This window comes from Panthera pardus, unplaced genomic scaffold (assembly GCF_024362965.1).
Source record: "Panthera pardus isolate Hobbes unplaced genomic scaffold, ASM2436296v1 HiC_scaffold_10, whole genome shotgun sequence".
Lineage (NCBI taxonomy): Eukaryota > Metazoa > Chordata > Mammalia > Carnivora > Felidae > Panthera > Panthera pardus.
In genome coordinates this window covers 6750535-6768766 of record NW_026526655.1, presented here as the reverse complement: position 1 = coordinate 6768766, position 18232 = coordinate 6750535, and the positions used below count along the sequence as shown (strand labels likewise).

At 46.1% G+C, this 18232-nt stretch overlaps 1 protein-coding gene and 1 long non-coding RNA gene across 8 annotated transcripts in view; one reads left to right on the top strand and one right to left on the bottom strand.

Annotated features, from left to right (window-relative positions):
• Positions 1-6209, bottom strand: LOC109264885 (uncharacterized). Its single transcript, XR_002078913.2, has 3 exons — positions 5897-6209; positions 2641-2789; positions 1-953 (listed from the first exon to the last, which is right to left on the bottom strand). It is a non-coding gene; the product is annotated as an uncharacterized LOC109264885 (long non-coding RNA).
• DGKD (diacylglycerol kinase delta) overlaps positions 1-18232 on the top strand; it is a 113686-nt gene that overhangs the window by 41990 nt on the left and 53464 nt on the right. Inside the window, exons 1-2 of one of the 7 annotated variants that reach the window (XM_053903563.1) lie at positions 4112-4363; positions 4567-4650. The exons of 4 other annotated variants lie outside the window; for them this stretch is intronic. The gene's annotated coding sequence lies outside the window, so the exon portion shown is untranslated. Of the gene's footprint in view, positions 1-4111; positions 4364-4566; positions 4651-17891; positions 18058-18232 lie in introns of those variants that run through there. 2 more of the 7 variants (XM_053903561.1, XM_019445519.2) reach the window with 2 other exon arrangements.

Genomic DNA, 18232 nt, shown 5'->3' with positions numbered 1-18232 from the left:
CAGGTTTTGGACAGACTTGTTTTTCCTTCTTTCAAGCATCCAGCGTGGAGGTACTCTCTCTGCCCAGTGCCTGAGGGCAGACGGACATGGATAAACATGTCCCCTGCACTCAGGGACTTCTCACAGCCTGTTAGACGTGAAAAGAAGTGATTATAGTGTCCCGCGACAGGTGTAACAGCAGAAGGGGCAGAACACAGTGCGAGCGTGGGGCAGATCTCTGTGGGCCCGGGGGCTGGACTGGCCACTGAGAAGGGGCGAGTGAGTGGGCTGGGGGGCGGGCCCCAGGAGCGTCCCGGGACCGGAGCTCGTGCAGGCAGCTTACCCCCTTATTGTGCAGAGTGCTTACATCACAATAATGGTTCTAGAGGAGATTTAAAGTGAGGGGAGGAAAGGTCACAGTTCAGCAGCTCTTCTCTTTCTCCGAGTCCCTTCAGGCTTATGCCGGGGGCGTATGCTGCTTTTCCCATGTTATACGCAGAGCAGTATGTGTGTAACTTTACATTTTCATCGTAAGCCCTTCCACATCATGGGTCTATAACGATCACTTGTGTGGGTGGAGACATTTCATCTGTAGATGTGGCAAAGTTGATCATTTAAACTCTATTTCCTCACTCTGTAGCACTGGGGGCTCAGAATGTGTTCAGGTGTTCGTGCAGATGCTATGGCTAGAACAAGCATCGTAGGCCGCAGGAGGGACGTTTGGGAAAATGAGTGTGGTCTCCCTCGCAGAGCAGCCCCTGTGCTGAGCCCCCTGCCCGAGAGAGGGTGTGGTTCTCCTTGAGAGGGCAGCCTTCGCTCTGTCTTGTGTCCTTTTTGTTGCCTGATCTATTTGATTCGGGCTTGGTTCTGGTTTACAGCTTCCTCGGCTTCTGTCTACCTCATTTCAGATGGATCATGGTTGGGGCTGTACTGTGTCCTGATTCCCCAGAATCTCTGGTGAGCGTGTCACGTGCCTGTGATAAAGGAATAGAGGCGAGGCTGGGTTGATGATGAGGAAGCGGGCAGATCAGGGGACCTGGGTGGAAGTGACCGAGCTGAGCTGGCCGAGGAAGAAGCGAGAGCAGAAGGGTGGGCTGGAGAAGGGCAGAGGATGAGTGAGTGCACGCTGGCATGAGGGGCAGGGGTGTGAGAGGGAGCGGAGGGGGCACGGGCAGAGGGCTGGAAGCGAGACGCCAGTGCCTGTTGGCATCATGTGAGAACAGGGTAAAGGGAAGGAGAAGGCCCTACTAAATAAATTTAAATTTATTTTTAAATTTCAGGAAAATGGATTGGCCAGATAATGGGGATGGACAATAAAGAGGGTTTTCAGTATGAACTGGATGAGAATTAGGTGTAGGATATTCATGCTTAGAGGGCCACTTCTGCATCGTGCCATATATAACACTGCATGCATAAAAGGGAGTTTATATTGAATTCCCAGTATTTAATGTTTAGAAAATCATAGAGATGTGTTTGTTAGAAAAGGATTTGGCTGCACTGTTAGTGTCCTGGGGCTGCCAGGACAGACTAGAACGACAGAGATTTATTCTGTCACCCTTCTAGAGGTCAGAAATCCAAGATGGAGGTGTGGCGGGACTGTGCCTCCTCCCGAGGCCTAGGGGAGACTCCACGCCAGCCCCTCCCAGCCCCTGGCTCTCCTGGGCTTGTGGCCACATCCCTCCAGTCTCTGCCTGTCTCCATATGGCTGTCCCCTGCTTCCTGATTCCTCTCTCGTCGGTTTTCAGAACACTTGTCACTGATTTAGGGCCCAGTCAGATAACCTAGCATGATTTCATCTCTGGATCCTTAATTACATTTGCAAAGATCCTTATTCTAAATAAGCTGATGTTCACAGGTTCCAGGGGATAGAATGTGCACATATCATTTTGGAGGCCATCATTCATCCTTCTTCATCTGCTTATAAGAAAAAATGCCAAAATAAGAATGATGTGAACATGTAAAGTTTTATTCCATGCAAAAGAAGGCAGTCCTTGGTCAGTATGGCAGTTCCACAGAGTCATCTGGGTCCTTCCAGAATTTGGTTCTCCTAGCTCAAGATCAGTGCCAGAGTGCCAGTCCCCCTTTATCTCTCTCTCTGTCTTTTAAAGTTTATTTATTTTGAGAGAGAAAGAGAGAGAGAGAGAGAGAGAGAACGAGCGGAGGAGGGGCAAAGAGGGGGGGTGTTCAGAGAATCCCAAGTGGGCTCCCTGCCGACAGCCCGCTGTGGGGCTAGAGCCCACGACCTGTGAGGTCACGACCTGTGAGATCACGACCTGAGCAGAACTCAGATGCCTAACTGACTGAGTTACCCAGGCACCCCTCGTATCTCCTTTCGAGAGAGAAGAGAGAGGGAAGAGAGAAGAAAGTGTGTTGCCTGGTAGCAGCTTTTAACTTACGTTCAGATTCCTGCAAGGGGTCTGTGGACATGACTACATTTTATTAAGATTGGTTTCCATTGCAATCCTAAGTGTTTCAATTTTTGTATTTAGACACATTCTGAGAAGGGGTCCATAGGCTTCACCAGACTGTCGCAAGGGGTCCATGGCACAAAAAAGATGTGCCATATTTCAGTGTAATTTCCTATAATTGGGAATTGTATTCTCATGTGGGGTATACGTGTTTAGAGGACTGCTTCTGCAGAATGCCATATTGAAATCTCACCTGGCTTCCCCAAGGTATCGTGGTGCCCCTCTGCCTGGTCATGTTTCCACAGCGCACGGCTTGCTGGTATGGGGATTGATCCAGCGGGCTTTGCTCCTAGTGTCATCCTAATGATTGCCCTGAAGTGACCGTGTGAGGATAACCGTGCCCTGCAAAGAGAGGAGTAATTTGTCATGTCTGTATTTGTGACTTCCTTTTCCCCAAGTAATATTGTCGAGTAGGCCCTACGCACGATGTGGGGCTTGAACTCATGACCCTGAGGTCAAGACTCACATGTGCTACTGACTGAGCCAGCCAGGTACCCTGTTATTGTTGAAATATTTAATGGTATGCAGAGGTTTTATGAAGTCTGTTATAAAGGTGGTCTTCTTTGTTAGCTGTGTGACTCCATTTTCTCATCTGTGAAATGGGGATAGCCTCTCCTAGGTCACTGGGTTGGCAAAAAAGTGCCCTCTGAGGGTTTCCCGATTTCTATCTCCACTGGCACTCATCAGTGATAGTAAGAAGGTAATCGGGTTCAACTTGCACACTCAGCAGTTTTTCCGATACACAGGAATTTTAGATGGAGTCCAGAGAGTGTTAAAAAAATAGCATCTGCTGCTGAAGAGTAGGTATTGGGAGAGTTATTATCCTTAGAATTATCAAGCAATAACTACTAAAAACAGGAGAAATAAAAGGTTCCTGTTTTTAGTAGTTATTGCCTAATAACTTCAAGTAAGAAAGAAGCTATGCAATGATTTTAAGTAATATTTTTAGTGGTTTTAAATCTCGTCTGTTAGGCATTCGTGTTTGTTGAATGAATGAACGTTCCCTAGTAGAACTGCACAGGGTGGAACCCTGGACCTGACTTTCTCAGCTGTTTCCAGTCGACGTCAGCCTGTGGGGTGATCAGGGCTGCTCCTTTGCCGAGGAGCCATGACCTTTATCCAGATTTCAACATCAGTTTTCCTTCTCAGCTTGTTTGGAGTTCGGATATTTCCTGGGCAAAACCCCTACGCCAGTCACTTTGGCCTGGAGAGAGGAAAAGCTATATATATAGTTGGCAAATTTCCTTCATGGAAAAACTCTTCCCAATTTCTGTGACTGCAGGCCTGGAGCTGGGGTGGGGCGGGTCGTTCTCGTGGGTTGAGGGTGTCCCATGTGTCCTCTTAAGCTAGAAGACGTGCCAGATGGGAAGCCCCACGTATTTAGGACAGCAGCGCCTGCCACCTGGGCTCCCTGCCACGAGCAAGCCCACCCTGGTTCCTGCTCAAGCACAGGGCTCCAGGAGAGCTGACCTCACGTCCTGGCTGTGCCAGCTGTCGGCTGTGGGAGCTGCGCTTCTCAACACCTGTCGCTTTGTCCTCCCATTGTCATAGTACTCACGTATGCTGGTGGGGCAAGTGCCCGGCACATAGTAGGTGCTTAGCGAATTAAAGGCTGTGATTGTTAAAACACCCTTTGGGCGGTGGAATGGGACCGAGTGAGCAGCTGCAGGAGGAAGTGAATCCAGCAAATCCTCTGCTCCATAAGCCACTCTGTGTTCTCAGATTCAAGAAGCAGGAAGAAGCAGGCGTTGGGCCAAATTGGTAGCGTGTGTTTGCTAAGTGTGGGGTTTTGCTGTAGGCAGCGCCTGCCTCTGGAGCCTCAGAGCCAGGTGCTCCACGGCAGGGGTTCAGACTCAGGTCTTACAGTTGTTCCAAGCAGGCAGAGGGAGGGGACACTGTTTCCTGACAACCTTGTGGTGAGTGCTGGGGCCAGTGGTGGTCTCTTAGGTGTATTTAGAGGTGGGGGTGAAGGAGGACTCTCACTGGTTTGGGCCGTGTGGTGTTGTCCAGGAGGGGTTGCGTTTGTGAAATGTAAGCCATTTTCAGAGAGAGAGAGAGAGAGAGAGAGAGAGAGAGCGAGCTGTTGATGCTTCTAATTGTTCTTATTTACAAGTGATAGAGGAAACAACCAGAATGGACAGTTGAGAGACTGTAGTTTGACTCTAGTACATTTAGTTTTTCGGGAAGACAAACACTGGAGAAGGTATGTGGATGTGCGTGAGTTTTTTCTTAGGGTGTCTAGGAAAGTAATAATTTCAGTCATCCTTTACCCAGTATTCTTTGGTACATGTGCCAGGAATATGATTGAGTCAAGTCCTGTTTTGTTTTTTTTTTTTCCCTTGAAAGTTAGGAAAATGGAATCATTCTGTAGGATATTATATTTTTTCTTAGAAAAACCCCTACTTTTCTGTCCCAGGATAACCTGGTATTTCAGGGCAGGTAGAGTAGTGAATAGGATCCTTTTATTTCCTTGAAATGACTTGTTATCAAATTAAGATAATTCCCTGCTCTGTGGTGGGGAGGCTTTGGTTTATTGACTCAATAATCCCTCCCTCTCCACAGCTGAAGCACCTGCTTTGAAATGTAAACTCAAGAATGAAAGGCATGATCCCCAACCCCCACCCCCAACCCCCGGCTTTTCTTTTTTTTAGTCAGGAGGAGGACTGTAGGAACTGCTGTCCCAGTTCTCTGCAGGATGTTCAGCTAAACCTCGAGACTTCAGTCCAGTGTTGAGGTGTTCTCAGAAGTCTGGGAGCACCCCCTGCACAGGGCTGTTCACTGGCTGTCCCTTCTGTACCATTTATATATTTATATTTATATTTATATTTATATTTATATTTATATTTATATTTACATTTACATTTACATTTACATTTACGTTTAATTTAGTTTTTAAGTAGGCTCTATGCCCAACCTGGAACTCATGACCCTGAGATCCAGAGTCCTGTGCTCTGCTGACTCAGCCAGCCAGGTGTCCCCTGCTGGACTTGCATTGGAAAAACTGGTTCATGGGGTGCCTGGGTGGCTCAGTCAGTTGGGTGACCCACTTCGGCTTAGGTCATGATTTTGTGGTTTCATGAGTTCCAGCCCCGTATCAGGCTCTGCGCTAAAAGCACGGAGCCTGCTTGGGATTCTCTGTCTGTCTGTCTGTCTCTCTCTCTCTCTCTCTCTCACTCCCTCTCTCTCTCTCACTCCCTCTCTCTCTCTCTCCCTCCCCCCTCTGTCTCTGTTCCTTCCTTGCTTGTGCTGTCTCTCTCTCTTTCTCAAAATATACTTAAAACAACAACAGCAACAACCTGGTCGTGTCAGGTGCCCTCTCCACCGTTGCCTGATGGTCCCTGGCTGCCAAAGTCCAGAGATTGTAGATCAGAGTAATTAACACATTTGGGGAGTAGTTAGGAGTGGGTTGGGCCCCACCCCGTCCTTGATGGGGCCGGAGGGACACTGACCTTGAGGCGGGAGCCTTGGCATCTGTCCTGCGCGACACTGAAGACCGGCACCATTTCCGTGACTGCTTTCCCGCTGGCCGTTGCCAGCTCTGGCTGTCTTCTGAGGAGTGAACGTTGCGGTTTGCTTTATGTAACAAGTATCTAATCACACTGAGGGATAGATTGGGTATTTGTTGTTCCCAAAGCCGTAAGCGCTGTTTTGTGCAGGGCACTGCCAGCTCACACACCCTGTTGTAGATGAGATAACACCCGTTAATTATTTTTAGCACTCACTTTGACTTGCACAAATTTCCTGGCTTGGATGATAAAACTATATGGTCACCCCAGTCATTCGGAGAAAGGTTCACCCTGTCCTTTAAAGACTATTCCGGTGCATTAGATGTACTTTTTATAACTTAGTTGAGGTGTCGTTGCGGTACAAGGAGCTGCGCTATTTAAAGTGTAAGGCTTGTAGGGTGTTCACACCCCCGGCCCCACCCCTGTTGAAACGGTCACCAGTCAGGGCAGCAAACATTTCCATCCCCTGAATGGTTCCATCCCCCTGAAGGTTTCCTGGGGATCCATCCTTTGTCTACACCCCTCCCCAGGCAGACATGGGTCTGTTTTCTGTCTTCAAGATTATTTTGCGTTTTTAAAAGAAGTCTAGATAAATTGAATAATCCCATGTAAATTGAATTGAATAGTAATTCACTATAAGTTGAAAGTATGTCCCCCTTTTTATGGCATCTTTGGCTCAGTATAATCATTTTGAAATTTTCCACATCGGGTATAACCACAGTTTGTTCTTTTCCCACAATTTGTTGATCCGTGTACGTGTTAGTGGACATTTGAGCAGTTCCTAGTTCTGAACTATTGCACGTAAATCTGCCATGAACATTTGTATACAGGTCTTTGTGTGGACATGTTTTCTTTTACCTTGGCAAATACCTAGTAGAATTGCCGGGTATTTAGTATACAATAGGTGTACGTTTAACTTTTTAAGGAACCGCTCAACTGTTTTCCAAAGTGCTTGGGCTTTGCGATTCTCGCCAGCAGTGCATGTGAGTTCCAGCTTCTCCACATCCTCACCAGCACTTGTCTTTTATCTTACATGTCCTGATAGACGGGTAGCGGTGTGCTATCCTACTGTGCTTTTAATTTCCATTTCCCTGATGACAGATAACGCCCGCGTCTTTTCATGTGTCTGTTGACATTTTGTCATTTTTTGTGAAGTATATGGTAGAATCATTTGTCCATTTTTGTATTGAATCGGTTGTCTTATTGTTGAGTTGTGTGACATGTGTTATGAATGTTGTTCCCAATCTGTGGCTTGCCTTTTTTTTTTTTTTTAATGGCATCTTTAGAAGAATAGAGTCATTCTTTTTGGTGAAATCGAATTCATCAGTTTTTTTCTTCATGGTTCATGCTTCTTGTTTTTCTATCCAAGAGACCTTTTTCTACCTCAGCACCGCAAAGGTTTTTTGCTAAAAGTTAGGATTATGATTGATGTACAGTTAATTCTGTGTGTAGTCTGAGGAAAGAGTTGATACCCATTTTTTTCCTTACGGATGTTCAGTTTTTCCAGCAGCATCGTTGAAGAGACTTTCCTTTTCTCATTGAATCACCTTGCCACCTTTGTCACAAGTCAATTGACCATCTATTTGTGAATCTGTTTCCCGACTTTTTCTCCTGGTCCATTGATCTATACATCTAACCTTACCCCAGTACCATACTTGGTTGATTATCATAGCTTCGTGGTAAGTATTGAAATCAGACAGGGCAAGTCCTCTAACTTTTGTTCTTTCTTAAAATTGCTTTGGTTATATCTCGGTCCTTTCCATTTTCATGTAAATTTTAAGAGTAACTAGTCCATTTCTACAAAATAAGTTTGCTGGAATCTTTTTTTTTCTCAGGCTTTTACTTTTAAGTAATCTCTTCACCCACCGTGGGGCTGGATTTCACAATCCTGACATCGAATCGCGTGCTCCACCCACTCAGCCGGCCAGGCACCCCCCTGCTGGACTGTTGATTGAAATTGCATCGAATCTATAAATCAGTTTGGGGAGAATTGATATCTTAACATTGAATTTTTCCATGAACGTGATATATAATTTATTTAGATCTTCTTTTAATTTCTTTCATCAAAGTTTTGTGGTTTTCAGGGTAGATGTCTTTCATGTCTTTTGTTAGATTTATGCCTGTGTAGTTTGATTTTTGTTCCTATTAAATGAAATTTAAAAATATGTTTCGTTGTTTGCTGCAAAAGAATACAATGGATTTTGTGACCTTGGAAAACAACTTATTAACTCTGGTAGTTCTTTTGTAGATTCCCCAGAAATTTCTATATAAACAGCTATATCTGCAAATAGGGACAGCTGTACTTCTTTCTTACCCAAATGCCTTATATTTTTCTTGCCTCATTGCAAAAGCTAGGACTGCTTGGACAATGTTGAATAGAAGTAGTGAAAACAGGAATTTTTTCATTTCTTCTAATCTTAATAGGAAACAATTCAGCTTTTTACTTTTGAGTATGATGTTAGCTGTAGGCTTTTTGTTGGCACCTTTTTTTAAAAAGTTTTTAAAATTTATTTTGAGAGCTAGAGAAAGAGTACGTGAGTGGGGAAGAGGCAGAGAGCAAGGGAGAGAGAATTCCAAGCAGGCCCCGCAGTGTCAGCATGGATCCCAATGTAGGGCTCAAACCCACGAACCGTGAGATCATGACCTGAGCCGAAACCAAGAGCTGGATGCTCAACTGACTGAGACATCCAGGTGCCCTTTTGTTGGTACCCTTTATCAGTTTGAGGATTTTCTTACTTGCTGAGAATTTTTATTATGAATGGGTACTGAATTTTGTCAAATGCTTTTCTGCATCTATTGAAGTGATCATGGTTTCCCCCCCCCCTTTAATTTTGTTAAAAGAGCAAATTAAATTGATATTCAAATGTTAAACCAACCTTGTATTCCTGAAACAAACCTTATTTCCTCATGATGTATTATCGTTTTTATTTATTGTTAAATTTAATTTGCTTTTATTTTGTTAAGGATTTTTGCATCTATATCCGTGAAAGGTATTGGTTTGGAATTTTCTTTCCTTTTATCTTTGCCAGGTTTTGGTACATGGGTTAAGCTGACTTTATAAAACATAAACTAGCATCATAATATAAGGGGGCGATATCACTGTTCCCCCCCCCCCCCCCCATTTTTGATGGAATTTGGTGTTCCTTCTTTCTTAAAGTTTTGCTAGAATTTACCAGTGCTACTGGGTATGGGGTTTTCTTTTGGGGAACGTTTTTGATAATACCTTTTGACATTTTTTATTATGAATTAAAATTTTTATTGGATGTAGGCTATTTAGAGTTTCTGTTTTTTATGTCAACATTAACATTATACGCACCCTTTCTTTCCCACTCTTGATTTCTGTTTGTTGGAGGGAGAGTTGTAAACTTTGTGAGAAAAGGGATGTCCTGGGGCTTGTTGACCCTCTCTTTATTCCAGCACCCAGAACCATATGCCTGGCACAAAGTAGGCATTCTGTAAATATCTGTTGGGTTAACTGGTTTGTTGTTCCCGTGTCTCTGCCACTTGGCATCTCTGGGAAGCTTTCCTGTCTTCTCCGTCCACATGGGCCTGTGTCATAGCTGTGCCATGACAAAGGAAGGTGGCTCCTGAGTCAGGCCAGCTGGCCTCAGCCAACCCACATGCCATGCCCTCCCACGGTGGCTTGTTCAAATAACCTGGTGATGCGTCCCACAGCCCTGGTAGACAGACCTCTGAGTCAGGACTTGCCGAGGGGGGGGGAAATATTTTCAACTTTTTTTCTGTTTTGGTTTTTTAAAATGTTAAATCCTGTGGTTAGAATTACTCTTTTCAGTTTTGAAATATACTTGAAATACCAGAGGACTACAGGAAGCTTGGTCAGAGGAAAGGGATAAATTGTTTAAAGTTAGGAAGGGGGGTTATACGTGGGGCGAGATTATCCCAAAAGGCGGTTGACGTAGTGTGTGATTTACCTGCCTGACTGGAAATGTGGTCTGAGATGTCCTTCCGTGGATTGCTTACAGATGCCAGCTCCGGACTGAGTATATTAATCACTCAGGGTTAGAGAGGACAGGGATCACTCAGGGGGTTAGACAGGACAGGGTGATTTGGACTGGGCATCTCTGTGAGGACGTGACCCTGTTCAGGTCCGGTGCCCCCCTCTCTCCTTTGCATCTCGGGGGCTGGGTCTGTGTGCACCTCCAGCAGCTGCAGAGGTTGGGTGAGGGAGCTGAGAGCAACAGCTGTGCCCCTCCTGGTCCCGTGTCCTTCCCGGGGCCCTGCTGGCTCGCGCTGCTCCCCTAGACCACGTGGGGTGGAGCAGGCGCTCCATCCCTCAAGCATCCCTCAAGGGCCACACTGTGCCCTGGATGTGACTGGTTGGCCAACTGTCTTCTGGCCCTCACTCCGCCTCCTACAAGCATGTGGCCTTGGGGAGTCATCTGTCCTCTCCGGGTACCTGCGTCCCAGCGCGTAAAACGGGGTTAGGACAGATGGTCGCCCAGTCATAGGCATGTGCGTGAGTCTGTGACCTCAGCTTCCGGCGGAAGCACAGCGGGGCCACTCGACAGCTGTGAGCTGTGAAGAGCAAGGGCTCACATCCAGCCGTCTTTGTCTCCTCCTCCTCCAGCTTCGCATCACGACCGTCAGATTTGAAGCCTTCACTTTGCAGTGTCAGTAACATGTCTGAAGCCATGTTCCTCGGTTAGTCCTGGAGGGGAGGAGGTGGGTTGCCTGGGAGCAGACCGTGAGGGCCGTGGTAAGGGGTGGACAGGACCCACACCTCCGATCCCGCTCCTGCTGGCCTCTGGCTTTGCTGGGAGCAAGACTTGAGCGCGTCCCCATGCATGTCGCCCTGTGGCCTCAGTGTGGGGTGTGGGCCTCTCACAGACAGCGTGGCTCCCAGACTGAATCGCAGGAAGATGGGGGAGTGTGGGACTCCTCCATGCGCAGCGTGAACCACCTGGAAATGTTCCCCATGAGGTGGGGACAGGATGGGTTAGGGGAGTTGTGCTCAAGGACACGTCACGGTGGTATGTTCCACGTCCACGAGGGTTTTCACCCTAAATTGCGTAGTGAGTGACCCTTCGTGTAGATGGGGAGGTTTTGATTCTGTGAGTATTCATCGAGCACGTACTACCTGCCAGGCACCCAGAGAGTCCTCTGGGGACAGAATGGAGACCCTTCCTTTGTGGAGCCAGAGGCAGGGAGAGGGACAAGGTGCAAATTCCATTTTTTTGTGGCACATTGCGTTTAACACCCCCACACCACATTCTCTTTATGCTCTTCCTCACATACACGTGACGAATGGTTTATACGTCCAAGGCTAGTGGCAAACTTCTGTAGAGGGCTTTGTGGGCTGTAGGGTCTCTCTGGCCATATGTAGCAGTTGGAGACAATATGTAAATAAACAAGAATGGCTTTGTTCCAGCGAAACTTACTTTACTAATTTAATTAATTTAATTTAATTAATTTAATTTAATTTTATTATTTTATTTTACTAATTCTTTTCCCCCCTTTTTTCAAATTTATTTTTTTAAAAATTTACATTCAGTTAGTTTTCATGTAGTGTAACAGTGATTTCAGGAGTAGATTCCTTAATGCCCCTTACCCATTTAGCCCATCCTTCCTCCCACACCCCCTCTGGTAACCCTCAGTTTGTTCTCCATATTTAAGAGTGTCTTGGGTTTTGTCCCCCTCCCTGTTTTTATATTATTTTTGCTTCCCTTCCCTTGTGTTCATCTGTTTTGTCTCTTAAAGTCCTCCTGTGAATGAAGCCATATATTTGTCTTTCTCTGACTAATTTTGCTTAGCATAATACCCTCTAGTTCCATCCATGTAGCTGCCAATGGCAAGATTTCATTCTTTTTGATTGCTGAGTAATACTTCATTGTGTATATATACTGCGTCTTCTTTATCCATTCATCCATTGATGGATATTTGGGCTCTTTCCATACTTTGGCTATTGTTGATAGTGCTGCTATAAACATGGGGGTGCACGTGTCCCTTCGAAACAGCATATCTGTATCCCTTGGGTAGATACCTAGTAATGCAGTTGCTGGGTCATAGGGTAGTTCTACTTTTAATTTTTTGAGGAACCTCCATACTATTTTCCAGAGTGGCTGCACCAGCTTGCATTCCCACCAGCAGTGCAAAAGAGATGCCCTTTCTCCACGTCCTCACCAACATCTGTCGTTGCCTGAGTTAATGTTAGCCATTCTGACTTGTGTGAGGTGGTATCTCATTCTGGTTTTGATTTGTATTTCCCTGGTGATGAGTGATGTTGAGCGTGTTTTCATGTGTTGGTTGGCCACCTGGATGTCTTCTTTGGAGAAGTGTCTATTCTGTCTTTTGTCCATTTCTTCACTGCATTATTTGTTTTTTGGGTGTTGAGTTTGATAAGTTCTTTATAGTTTTGGATACTAACCCTTTATCTGATATGCCGTTTGCAAACATCTTCTCCCATTCTCGGTTGCCTTTTAGTTTTGCTGATTGTTTCCTTCGCTGTGCAGAAGCTTTTTGTTTTGATGAGGTCCCAATTGTTCATTTTTGCTTTTGTTTCTGTTGCCTCCAGAGATATGTTGAGTAAGAAGTTGCTGTGGCTAAGATCAAAGAGGTCTTTGCCTGCTTTCTCCTCTAGGATTTTGATGGTTTCCTGTCTTACATTTAGGTCTTTCATCCATTTTGAGTTTAGTTTTGTGTCTGGTGTAAGGAAGTGGTCCAGGTTCATTCTTCTGCATGTCGCTGTTCAGTTTTCCCAGCACCACTTGCTGAAGAGACTGTCTTTATTCCATTGGGTATTCTCTCCTGCTTTGTCAGAGATTAGTTGGCCATACATTTGTGGGTCCATTTCTGGGTTCTCTATTCTGTTCCATTGATCTGAGTGTCTGTTTTGTGCCACAGTAAAACTTTATTTAAAGAACAGGTGCCGGGCTGTGGTTTGCCAGGCCCTGACTTATGTCCTCAGATGTGATTTGCAGTGTTATTACTTCAACTTTACTGTGACTCTGTTAAATCAGGCTCCGTTGCTGCTGCTGCCCATTTGAGTTGAGAGTTCTAATTAACGAAGAAATCAAGTTCTTGACCTGGAGGAGAAAGAAGACTCCATTTCTTTTCTTTCTTCTTCTTCTTTTTTAAAATGTGTATTAATTTATTTTGAGAGAGTGAGAGTGCAAGCTGGGGAGAGGCAGAGAGAGGAGGGGCGGGGAGAGAGAATCCCAAACAGCCTCCATGCTCAACGAGATTACGACCTGAGTTGAAATCAAGAGTTAGGGGCGCCTGGGTGGCGCAGTCGGTTAAGCGTCCGACTTCAGCCAGGTCACGATCTCGCGGTCCGTGAGTTCGAGCCCCGCGTCAGGCTCTGGGCTGCTGGCTCGGAGCCTGGAGCCTGTTTCCGATTCTGTGTCTCCCTCTCTCTCTCTGCCCCTCCCCCGTTCATGCTCTGTCTCTCTCTGTCCCAAAAATAAATAAAAAAAAAAAAAAAAAAAAAAAAAAGAAATCAAGAGTTAAACGCTTAACTGACTAAGCCACCCAGGTGCCCCAAGAAGACTGTTTTTGTGCCTTGGTTTTCTCTGTGCAATGTTGAGGGTGGTGCCTCAAGATTAGGTTTGGGATGTTGAGTAGGAAACACGGGTAACAGTGGTTTCAGTTAGGTTTGTTTCTCTCTCCTTGAAAAGGCCAGGGGCCAGCAGTCTGGGGCTGGTGTGGAGCCCCACGATCGGCAGAGACCCAGCTTCTTCTCTGCGGGTCTCCTTGTGGGGGCCAGATGCCTGCTGCCGGAGCCACAGGGAGGAGGTGGGCCAGGGTTGGGGTGGCCCTCACTGTTCCATCTTTTCAAAGAGCTTTCCTGGGAGCTCCCGCAGTGCTGTCCATGAGCTGCGAGGGCAGTGGGAAATGTGCTGGAGCCAGGCTGAGCTGGCGGCTACCAGGAACAGGATCAGTCTGGAAGGTAGAATGGGAAAATGCTAATTGTGTACATAGGCTGGTAGTTTCTTTGCCCCAGATGTTGAGTTTGTTGGTTTAAAAAAAAAAAAAAAGGAATAGTATTTTATTTTATTTTATTTTAATTTTTATTTTTTAAAAGTTTTTATTTTAGAGAGAGTGCAAGCGAGGGAGAGGGGCAGAAGGAGAGAATCTTAAGCAGACTCCATGCTCAGTGCAGAGCCCCTGATGTGGAGGTTGATTCCATGACCCTGGGATCATGACCTGAGCCAAAATCAAGAGTCAGATGTTCAACCAACTGAGCCACTCAGGTGCCCCAGGAGTAGTTATATTATAAAACACTTTATACTGTAGAAAATGTGGAAAATAAAGAAATCCAGCAGAAAAAGAGAAAAATCGCTCATCTCACCACCTGAGATGTCAGCTTCCAGTTTTCCATGCTGTGTGTGTCTGGCCCCTTTCAATCTTTTATTGTTTTGTTTAGTTTTCCACAGTCATGTAATGCAAATATGCCCTTTCCTAAGTTCTTTACAAACCTTGTTTTCCCCCTTGTGTGGTGTTTGTCTGTTTGCTGGCTGCATAGAATGTTGCCTGGTAAGCTAGTCCCTGGTTTATTTAACCCCTGGAAATAGTGGACGTGCGAACATCCTTGAGGTGAGCCGCTCAGCAGAGGCGTGCTCGAGACTTTGTCCTGAGGCCGGACACCTAGCAGGTCAGCAGATGTGTGGGTTCTTTGCTCTGGGAGGTCTCAATTGCCGGATCAACTTGACCTTCCGAGATCAGAAAAGTGGGTGGCTGACCTTGGGCTGTAGAGGTTGCTTGTGTCCCTTCTCTTCCTCTCCTGATACTTGTTAACTGTGATGTTGCTGTAGATGCACTTGGGTGTTTCAGACCTGGCATCAAATAATCCCAGAGAAAAACAGTAAATTGTGACAGCCACAATTTAAGACTTTGGGAGCAAATGTGGGAGCAGCCACATTTAAGACTTTCTGAAGCGTTCCCATTAGGCTCCTGCCATCCCCATGGCCCTTCAAGACCCACTGCCAGGCTCCTTTCATTTAGATCCCATTATCACCAGGATAGTAATGACCATGGTGCTTGAGCTAATGACTTGGGACTTGGAGCTAGTTTTTCCCTCTCTGCAGTAGCCAGGAGGGAAATGCAGGTACAGCCCTTTCTGCTGCCAAACGTTTCTCTCACAAGCACACCATCCCAACAGCTGAAGGGACATCGCTGGCTGCAGGGTGTGTCCAGCCCAGGAGGAGCTCAGCCCTGGCCTTGAGGTCTTGGGGCTCTGCCTTGGAATTGTTGATTGTGTCTTCGGTCTTTATGCATTGCCAGTCTGTAACCCAGCCACAGACTCCCACCCATCAAGCTCCTTCACTTTTTTAGAAGGTAAAGGTCTGTATTCACTGTAGCATTTCCTTACGTGCTTTAAAAACGTGAACTTTTGGGGCGCCCGGGTGGCTCAGTCCGACTTTGGCTCAGGTCATGATTTCACGGTTTGTGAGTTGGAGTCCTGCGTTGGGCTCTGTGCTAACAACAGCTCAGAGCCTGGAGCCTGCTTCAGATTCTGTGTCTCCTTCTCTTTCTGCCCCTTCCCCGCTTGTGCTCTGTCTCTCTCTGTCTCTCAAAAATAAATAAATGTAGAAATTTTTTTTTTTTTAAACGTGAACTTTCATTGCTGTTGTTTCTAATGCCTTGGTTACAAATTGCATGGGTTTTGGTGTCTGCCCCAGCTCATCCTTTCCCATGAGACTTCTTATTTTCATTCTGAATGTGAGGTTTTGCAACTCAAATATTGCATTATATTATAGCAAGACAACTATAATGTTTTACTCCTGCTCAGATTGGTGTGTTACTCACTTTTATTATGTAAACAAACACTCAAAAGTCTTCTCCTAGATACAGACGCCATTATAGAGGCCTGTGGTTCTCGAACATGGGAGGGGAGGGGACCAGGAAGATTTGCCCATAGAGGACATTTGGCAGTTGGAGACACCTCGGGTTGACACGTGGTGGTGGCGGTGGGGTATCTCACACTACTGGCGTGTCCGGGAATGCCGCTCAACATCCTGCAGCGTTGTAGGGGACGTTAAAGAATTGTTTGGCCAAAAATGTCAGTGGTGCAAGGTTGAAAAACTCTGATGTAGACAAATAGTTCTTTCGTTTTTTAACAGTTTACTTATTTTTTAAATTTACATCCAAGCTAGCATCTAGTGCAACAATGATTTCAGGAGTAGATTCCTTAAACCCCTTACCCATTTAGCCCATGCCCCCTCCCACAACCCCTCCAGCAACCTTCTGTTTGTTTTCCATATTTAAGAGTCTCTTCTGTTTTGTCCCCCTCCCTGTTTTTATATTGTTTTTGCTTCCCTTCCCTTATGTTCATCTGTTTTGTCTCTTAAAGTCCTCATATGAGTGAATTCATATATTTGTCTTTCTCTAATTTCACTTAGCATAGTACCCTCTGGTTCCATCCACATGGTTGCAAATGGCAAGATTTCATTCTTCTTGATTGCTGAATAATACTCCATTGTGTATATATACCACACCTTCTTTATCCATTCATCCATCGATGGACATTTGGGTTCCTTCCATACTTTGGCTATTGTTGATAGTGCTGCTATAAATATGAGGGTGCATGTGCCCCTTCGAAACAGCACACCTGTATCCCTCGGATAAATACCTAGTAGTGCAATGGCTGGGTCGTAGGGTAGTTCTATTTTTAGTTTTTTGAGGAACCTCCATACTGTTTTCCAGATGGCTGCACCAGTTCAGACAAATAGTTCTTTAGGTGTTTTCCTACGAATATTAGTAAATAGTTTTATAAGCAGTACGATTAGTTACACATACTAATTTATAACCTGTTTTTGAAATGTATTATATTATGAACATCTGTGTCCATGAATATGCACTTACGTTGTGCTTTTAAGCCTTGGCTGTATGGTATTCCCCTGTGTGATCATGGCATGAGTTTTTGGAGATTTAGGTTATTTGTAGTGTTTTGCCGCTGGAAGCACGCTAGGTTTTGTTTGTATTTTGCCTTCTGTGCCTCAGCTGCTTGTTTCCTGCCCACTGTCGGGGTCGGGGGAGGCAGTGTGGGCACCACCTGCACACCTGGGGTGCCCTTTGTTAGTGCCCCCTCCCTCCCCTGCCAGGGCCCACTGCCTCCAGCATCCTGCTCAGGGTGTCCTCCAGTCTGTAAAGTTTTCCACACTTGGAGCACATTTCAAAGCTTAATAAAGAAATAATCCCAAGTGTTTGTCATATTTCTGTTTTAGGTATAACTTTTACTTTTTGCTTCGTCTTGCTTTTTGTTCCTTTTTAAAAATGTACCGTCTGATGGATTACATGTGCTTTTGGCCTCTGGCCCAGTTGGCTTTGCTCCCTACCTGAGCATCCTGTGTTCCCCGGGACTGGTATCCTGAGATGGGTTGGGGGCTTGGGTGGGGCAGGGGGTGTTTGGCTTAGGCTGTGTGCTCTGGGCCCTTGGGCAGGTGGCATAGCTGTGGTTGGGGCCTCCTTTTGACCCCAAAGCTGTCCTGAGACTGGAGAGGAGTGCAGCTTTAGAGAGCAAGTGTCCTGTGAGCAGTTTGTGCTTGGGCTCCTCTCTGGGGGTCTGGCTCTGGGGGTCTGGCTCTGGTACCAGTTGGGTACCTGGGGGTCTGAACCTGCATCCTGGAGCTGCTTTCACCCAGGCACCTCCAGGAGCTTGTTTGCATGGTGCTATTTTTGTGTTGCGTGTGGCACTCTGTGAGGAAGTCCGTTGTCTACGCACATCCCAGCTGTTTTGAATAGTCCGGGTCTCAGGGGGCTTCAAGGTAGGGATTTGTGTGTGGCGAATCCAGAGTTTTGGGCAGCATCAGAACAGCAGGATGTGAGTAACAGGAAGTGACAGAAATTACCAAATGTGCCAGATACTTATTCTTGGCCACCTTTCCGAGTCCCGCAGGCTGGGGCGCTATATTTAGCACAGTATTTCCAGGTTCCTGATCCTGCCCGGACACTGTTCCTTTGCTCCTCTTTTGGTCAGTGGCTGAACTTTGAGGTGCCGATTTGTTACTCTGGTGCCTCTGGCCTACCACGGTGACCCACGGGGTCTTGTCCGTCCGTCAGTTTTAAAGCTCAAGTTTTGTTCTTGCTGGGCCACTTCAATTCCGACCCAGTTTTGAGCAGTTGGAAAATGTTCTCCAAGAGGGCAGGTAAGAGTCCCAGCTGTTGGGGGGCAGTAGGGCCAGGTGATGCTGTGTGGGAAGGCAGCTGAGAAGTAAGGGTTTAAAACGAAGTAAGAGGGAGGAATTGAAGATTGCTGTAAGCATCCCTAGAGGGTTGATCTTTGTGTTGTATTTCTTAGAAGTGGAAGGCTGGGATTCTTGA